Below are 8,160 nucleotides of genomic sequence, written 5' to 3' on the forward strand. Positions count from 1 at the left end.
TAGCACCTCTTCCTGAGGACCAAGTCTTGAATATCTGACCTTTTCTGGGGATACTTCCGATCCAAACCATAACAGTGCATAGGTGGAAGGAAAGTGACAGATTACCTGATGCATCTGATATAGAAAAGATTGTGACCTCATGGTTGGAGCATTTGGAGAAAATCATAATAGGTACATTTAGAAAACTTAATTATTCTTTTCAGGAATTATGTAAATTTCTCAGGGAAAGGAGCTGGGATCATGGTGTATGCCTTGTCTCAGCCGTGAATAGCATTCTCATATTCCTAATAACGTGAACACTGAATACTGGTTCAACTGAAAATGTGATCAAACATATTTGAAAGCTGGATAATTTACATGCTGCATATATCTGTTATGGATCTCTTCATTCTCATTAGCCAGCAGATAATAAGTCAGCTGATAATGTCTAAACAAGACAATTAATCAGGCTACAGTAAGCATGTTCTTTGGAAGTGTGTTTCAGCTACATCAGATGGCTCAGAACAAAGACATGGCCTCTGGGCTGAGGGACTCAGAGTAGGGAGACACAGGCTGTGTACCTGAGTCTCTTCATTGCCTTTAATTTTCTTTATTGCACGTTTACACATTCTAAAACTTATCAGATGAAAACACCAGGATTTTGTGAGGTCCTAGAATGAAAAGACTGACATGGACTTTGACATATTGGGTAAAAGATGAACAATTTCTCCCCTAGTTTTTCTTACAAGACTCCAAGAATTTGACTTCTTTGAGAGGACCAGGCTCTCTTTCTGAAGCTGAAATCAGAGATCAGTTATGAATCAAAGTTGAAAGTAACCACAGACTGATTCTTGACATGAAGTAGTCCTTGGTGCAAAGTGATCTGTCCATGGAAAATTTGCAGAGATGATAAGCCATGCTCTACATGGAGATGCTCATTGGGTTATGGCATACTGCACAAAGTTAATGTGTATCTATGGACATATATATATATATTTTAAACAGAATCTGAATTGGACATACTCCTGTTATATCAGTGAGTTGAGGTGGTTCATAGTTTGTAAATTTTCCCTCTGCTCTGAGAATTGAAGCCAGAAAGAACTCAGAGGCAACATGGTGCTGACATTTGATATATTTGGAGCTGACTTTCTGTGTAACTTCTTTGCCTCTGTTAATCCCCTATTGAGTGTTACCTGGGGAACAAGGCTTCCTTGGGATCAATGTATTTGCTCTTTTTCTAACTCTGACTCCTCTCCGTCTCCCTTCTCTACTCTACCATCCTTTGTGTTGCCAGTGCGCTCCTGCAGCCACTGCTCTTTGGAACCTAGACTCCATGGGTCCTAGATGGCACCAGTTATGAGTCAGGGAAAGGGCACTTTCACCCACATGGATGTAGTTGCATCAATATACAGCCACTTTGGCTCCAATAGGATCTAAAGACAGCTTGTCTGTTAAGGTATATCTTATTTACTCTTGAGTGATGATTGCTGAGGGCTCAGGCATATATTGTGTGATGGACTAATTGAAAATGACTTCCCATTCTCTGCTGCTTCTTACCACAGACAAATGAAGATGCATCTGACAAACTTCTTGTTATGGGTTTTGTGTCCTAGCTCAGCTCTAAATATCTAAAGTCTGTTCTTTATGTGGTACCCTGAAGTAAGCTTTTCAATGTAGCCTTTTTTGCTCCCTACTAAAACTCCCTGAGCTTTTCTAAGTGCTGAATAAAAGAGTAGGTATTCATAAGTTCGGTTTGCAGCTGGCTGTTGGAACCAGAAGGATTTTTTTTTCTGTAAGTCATCTGAGGAGTAGTCAGTATTAATATTATTCATTTTTTGTTTCTTCTCAGAATTATTGTGCAGTTTTACCAGACTACAAAGTCCCATTCTCTCTCTCTCTCTCTCTCTCTCTCTCTCTCTCTCCATGTGTGGGGGTGTTCACACACATATGTGCATGAGACCAGAGGTCAGCCTTGGTTAGTCTTGGGTGTCATTCCTCAGGAGCTGTCCTCCATTTTGTTTCATAAGCTAGGGTCTCTTACTGGGTCCTGGCACTTACCAATTAACTATACTGACTGGCCAGAGAAACCTAGGGATTCACTTCTTTCCACTTCCCCAGCACTGGGGTTACAAACACATGCAGTGACACCTGGATTTTTAGGTGAGTGCTGGAGATCGAACTTAGGTCCTCATGCTAGGATGGCAAGCAAGCACTTTACCAACCGAGTCACCTCCTTAGCCCCCATGCTCTGATTTCCTTGTTTTTGCTGGCAAATCTATGTTTGCAAAGACTCTTGATACCATTGAGACAGAGGCCAAAAGGATGCTTAGACGGTTACAGTGAATAACTGATATAAACTGCTTGCTGGTATGGTGGATCAAGACTCAATGAGTAGCATATAGGAAAACATATCTAGAAGCTATGAGTCCTCAAGGTTGAAGACCCAGCTGCAGAAGACCCAGGCTACAGTCTTAGCTCTGTCATTTTTCTAGTTTTGTGACCATTGCCTAGTTTGTCAAGACCTCAGTTCCTTTATCTATAGACAGGGGTGAATAATATATAGCAAAAATTTGTGTATATACATATCTTAGTGTTAATCATGTAAGTAATATATGAAAATAACATTTGTTGCTATGAAAGTTTGATATTTTAATATGTGCAGTCTAGTACAAGAAATAAGGAATGCTTTTATATTCAAGCTTTTAGACCAGCAGAAATAAAGTGATTTTTTTCAGTGTGATAGGCACACAACATGTTTCCTAGCTGGGGAAAATTTGGTTGAAATAGAACTAAGTGCAAGTCACTAAGCATTTAAAGTTCCATTGATATTTCTTCTCGGAATTCCCACAGCACTTACACTTCCGTTATTCACTTAGCACTTAATTAAGTAAGGATGGGAAAGGACAGAAATGATTAACTTGGGAGTGTTCAGACCTCTTCTTGCACATGAAAATCTGCTATTGGCAGCTTGATGTGACACCCACCTCCCAATCTGCTTCCTGAAGCTTTTTCTTCACACTAAAAGTCTGTGGCAGAGAATGAAGAGAGGTGGCGGGACAAAGAGGGGATTGAAGAGAAGTGGGAAGGACATTTCTCTAAGGGTGTTTTATGAGAGAGAGAGAGAGAGAGAGAGAGAGAGAGAGAGAGAGAGAGTATGCTTCTTGTATAGAAAAGAAAGGAGTTTTGGAGTTATGAGTAATTTGAGTTGGGCCAGGTAGTATAGGCCTGTAATACCAGTTACTTTATAGGCTGAGGCAGGATCCCAAATTCAAGGCCCGGCTGAACTACAAAGTAAATTCAAGGGTAGCCTAGAAAACTCTGAAAGACTTTGATTGAAAAAAAAAAAGGTAGACAGGAATATAGCTCGGGGGTATACCTCAGTGATAGAGAGCTTGGTTAGCATGTTCAATACCCTTGGTTCAGTCTTCAATACCAAAAAAAAAAGAGTGGAATTATTTGCAATGATTTTTAGATGTTGATCTTCCATGGTCCCCATAGACTGTGGACCCTTGACTCAGAACTTTCCTAGGGTTACGATGTAACCTGAAAGACACTGGTATTTTTTCCTCTAACACTCATTTTCTTCTTCCTTTGTGTCACCTGCTATCTATAAATATCTGTCATATCTAATCCTCCATTTCCAACCAACAGAATAATCTCTGTGAATCACTACGAGGCCAGGTTGATCCCTTGTTTAACTTCACCTTCCCTCAATGATGCAGTTCACCTAAGTCCTGGTGTCCCACTTTGGTATACACATTGAGGCCAAAGTGATGTCAAAGTGGCAAAGGCAGAAGCCAAATCCTCTTGAAATTTGGCCATTATCTGGAAACACGTGACACTCAAGGAGCAGGGCTACAACAGCGTTCATCCTCAGTGGAGAGAAAGGCTTTGTCAGTCCTTATTAAAAATTTTTTTAGTACAACAGGACACTTGATTTTATTACTGATTTTCAGTTGTCTACGATAAAGCACCCTCTTACTGCTCATGCCAGGGACAGACTGCTCACCTGTAGTTAACTAGCTCCTTCTTACCCCTCTGGTCCACCACAGGATAACATGGTGGCTACTCACTAATTCTGTTTTTTAATTTTTAAATTTTTAAAAATTATTTATTTAATAACCACATGATTAGAAGAAACATTTCATTATAGCATTAACATATTCAATAAAAATTTCCAGAACAAAGATGCATCTCTTTCAAAAGTGGCTGTAAATTTTTAGGCTCATAGTTGAATTAATACATTTATACAACATTGAACTCAGTATAAACCCTATAAGACATAAAATTGAATAGGTTTTAACCTTTAAAAAAATCTCCATTTCACTTCAAAATATACTGTTTCATACAGAAAAACTCATTTTTAATGCTACTAACACTTAGATGTTTGCACATACGTCTCTAATCTCTATGTATCTGATTATTACTAGTCACAGTTGGTTACTTGCTGAGATTCTTGGCACCCACCTGGGCATGGATATAAAGTCATCAGGCAGACGTCAATGATAAGGTTTTTCACCTCTATTAATTAGCACGAAGCAAATATTTATGCTTCTTCCTCAAATATAACTTGTTTATTTATTTGTTGATTTTTTTGTGTGTATTTCATACAGAACATCCCAAACAATCTCAGTCATCTATATAGTCACATCCCAAATGGCATCCTCCCATACCGCCCCCCGCCCCCCGCTGGAGCCCCTATCCTCTGTCATCCCTGTTACTGTCCACTGTGTTGTTGGCGCCTCCCAGCCATTCCCCAGTGCTTGTCCATTTGCTGAATCTAGTTGACCTATCTGGAGTTCCTTGTTTTAGGAAGATCAGCTCTTCCTCATCTAGCAGCAGTTGTCAATATTCCTTTAGATAAGATTGGAGTCTGCTGTTCATTTTCCCAGTTTTATGCTGGGTTCCTGTCTGGGAATCTTTTTGGCCACCCTGGCCAACAACTTAAAGGAAGTTATATCCTGTCTAGTATTGTTTCTTGTTATGTAGCCTTTAGCTGTACACATGGACTCTAAAGAATTATACTGATCCCTTTGATCTTTGGTTATACTTTCCTTTTGGGTGTTTAAGATCATACATTTGGCCCAGATAAACCAATTTATTTTTACCCTTAAGGTCATTTGAGGATCTGTTCTTCAGGGGTCACATGGGCTTGGGAGGAGAAACTGGCCCCTTTCTTTTACCAGTTCCGCCTATGTGAAGATAAGTCAAAGGTCCTGCTCGACCATGGCTGGCTTCACTTGGAAGCATGGAAGAAATGTTTCCTCTGTGTTGACCCTCGTCTTTGTAGATTGGACACTGTTTGTTCAAGCCCATCTGGTGGGGTCTCTGTGGCCTCCTTGATCAAGAGGACAGGTGACCCACCACAATTACAGGACATTTTGAGAGATGCTCATATTCCCCTGAAACTTAGTTGACCTAGGAGGGCAAGGAGCAAAAACTCTCCATTATGTCCTTCTTACCAAATTAATATAGGCCTCAAAGTATGGCTGTTAAAGATCCAAGAAGGTTAGTTCCACTAGTCTTGTACTTTTAATTACCCCGTGCAATGTAGATAAAGATTGGGCAAAGACCAAACGGTCTCAGATAAACCTTTCCTAGGCATTATTTCCTGAGCTAGTTGTATGTATTATTTGTCAGTAGGTTGTTCTATTAATACAGTTCCCTCTGTTTATTTTTTAAACTAGCTAGGAATTATTTATCTCTCGCATTGTCTAACCCTTCCACCATGGTTTCCCCATTTAAAGTGCCCCTGTTTTCCCATTTCTCCCTTAATAATACCCTTCTCTTATGGTCCCACCTCTCTTGAGCTCCTTCTTTCCCTTTATCCCCTGGGTTCCTTGTATAACCACCCTCCCAGCCCCTTCTTAAAATAACCCAATTTTTACCCATATCTCCCTTATTAATGCCTGTTTCCTACTGTTCTTCTCTTTCATATTCTTTCTTTTCCTTTACCTCCCTGGCTACTTTTCATTGTCTTGGTTCCTGTACTTATGTCTGGATACATACTCACTTATAAGGATTTGGTGCTAGAATACACATGAAGGAGAACATATGTTTTTTTTTTCCTCCTGAGGCTGTTACTTCACTTACTATAACAGTTTCTAGTTTCACCCATTTGCCTGCAAATTTCATGATTCCATCTTTCTGTTCTGCTGAGCAAAACTCCATCATATAAATGAACCAGACTTTCATTATCCACTTGTCAGTTGAGGGACACTTAGATTGCTTCCATCTCTTAGCTATTGTGAAAAGAGCAGCAACAAACATGGATGCACAAGTGTCTCTGCAACAGGATGAGTTCTTTGAGTATATGCCAAGGAGTGGTATAACTGAGTCAAATGGTGGGTCCATTTGTAGTTTTTTAAGAGTTCTCCATACTGTTTTCCATAGGGGTTGAACAAGTTTGCAATCCCACCAGCAGTGGATGAGTATTTCCCTTTCCTACATCCTCTCCAATGTTTGGTATCATTTGTTCTTTTGATCTTAGTCAGTCTGACTCAAGTAAGATGAAATCTAAAAATGGTTTTAATTTGCATTTCCCTAATTACTTAACTTTGGTAAACACCTTTATAAATGCTTCTTACCCATCTTTATTTCTTCTTTTGAGAACTCTGTTCAGTTCCTTTGCCCATCTTTTAATTGGGTTACTTCCTTTCTTGATTCTTTATTTTTTGAGTTTGTTATATATTCTGGATGTTAAATCTCTGCCAGATGTGTTGCTGGTAAAGATTTTCTCCCATTCTGTGGGTTTTCTCTTCATTTCCGTGGTTGCTTCTTTTGATGTACGGAAGTTTTTTGGTTTAATGAGGTCACATTTATTGATTCTTGACCTTGTTTCCTCAGTGATTTATGTCTAGTTTAGAAAATCCTTTCCTACACCTATATCTTGTAGGTTATTGGCAATGTTTTCTTCTAACAATTTCAGAGTTTCAGGAGTCACATTGAGATCTTTGATCCATTTGGCATTGACTTTTCTGCAAAGTGAAAGTTAGAGATTCAGTTTCATTCTTCTACAGGTGGAGATCCAGTTTTGCCAGCACCATTTGCTGAACAAGCTGTTTTTCCTCCAGTGAATGTTCTTTGCCCCTTGTCAAATATCAGATAGCTGAAATTGCATGTACTCATATTTAGGCTTTAATTTTGTTCCACTGATCTACAGGTCTGTTTTTGTGCCAGTACCTTGTTGTTTTTATGACTATAGCTCTGTAATACAGTTTAAAATCTGGTATAGTAATCCTCCCAGCATTGCTCTTAGTGCTTAGGGTTGCTGCCGGTGCCAGCCGGCCAAAACAGACAGTACCTGAAAGGGGGAGTGAGGCTTGAAAGAAAGGAAAGGAGACAGAAAAGATGCTTGGGAGGACTCACAGTGAATACCACAGCCTCGATTTATTTCAGTTCTGCCTTTTTATACAGAAGAACTCAATTAGTTACAACTGCTGTTCTTCCCCACCTGTATCTGAGAAACCCCAGATTATGCCATATCTGGGACAGAAGGACCTTGCCTGGCTTAGGTTGTCTTCTGCCAGAGCAAAGCCTTACCCGTCATTGGCACGTAGCTTCCATCAGCTACGCCCTGTCTTAGGTTGACTTTCTCCCAGAAGATCTTACCCGTCTTTGACTACCAGCCTCTGTTAGGGGAGGGAGCGCAATCTCATATCATGCACAGCTGCCTTGACTTGCCACAGGCATAAACAACTTTACTGCCACCAGATGAACTTTACTGCCACCAGATGAAAACAAAGACAGGAGGGAAAGCATGTAAGGAGGCTCTCAGCCTTTTTAGAATATCTGCCGCTGCTTACAGGCTGCTTACAGGGTGGAAATGTGGAGAAAATATTTTTTTTTCTTATCTCTTGGCAATAACATGTTGACATTGGTACAATATCCACTTTTTCCCACAAGCACACAGTCATCATCTAAAGCAACCCTGAGCACAAAGAGCAACACTGTGGGATCAGGAACATAAGTCCAGTATAATTCAGCCACAATCACTCACAGGAACATCATCATCAGCCACGTCTGTCTCCTCATCATCTTTTTCTACTTCTTTTTTCTTTGGTGCTCGTCTGGCAAACCTCACCAGCGTTTCTGGCAGCCACCTGGCTCCATCAGTGTCCTGTGGAAAAACACAAACATGCCCTCTTCCCCAAATCAATACATTGTCCAGTTAAAGGATCT

Source organism: Nannospalax galili, unplaced genomic scaffold, assembly GCF_000622305.1.
Source record: "Nannospalax galili isolate Female #2095 unplaced genomic scaffold, S.galili_v1.0 scaffold69, whole genome shotgun sequence".
In the NCBI taxonomy this organism is placed as follows: domain Eukaryota; kingdom Metazoa; phylum Chordata; class Mammalia; order Rodentia; family Spalacidae; genus Nannospalax; species Nannospalax galili.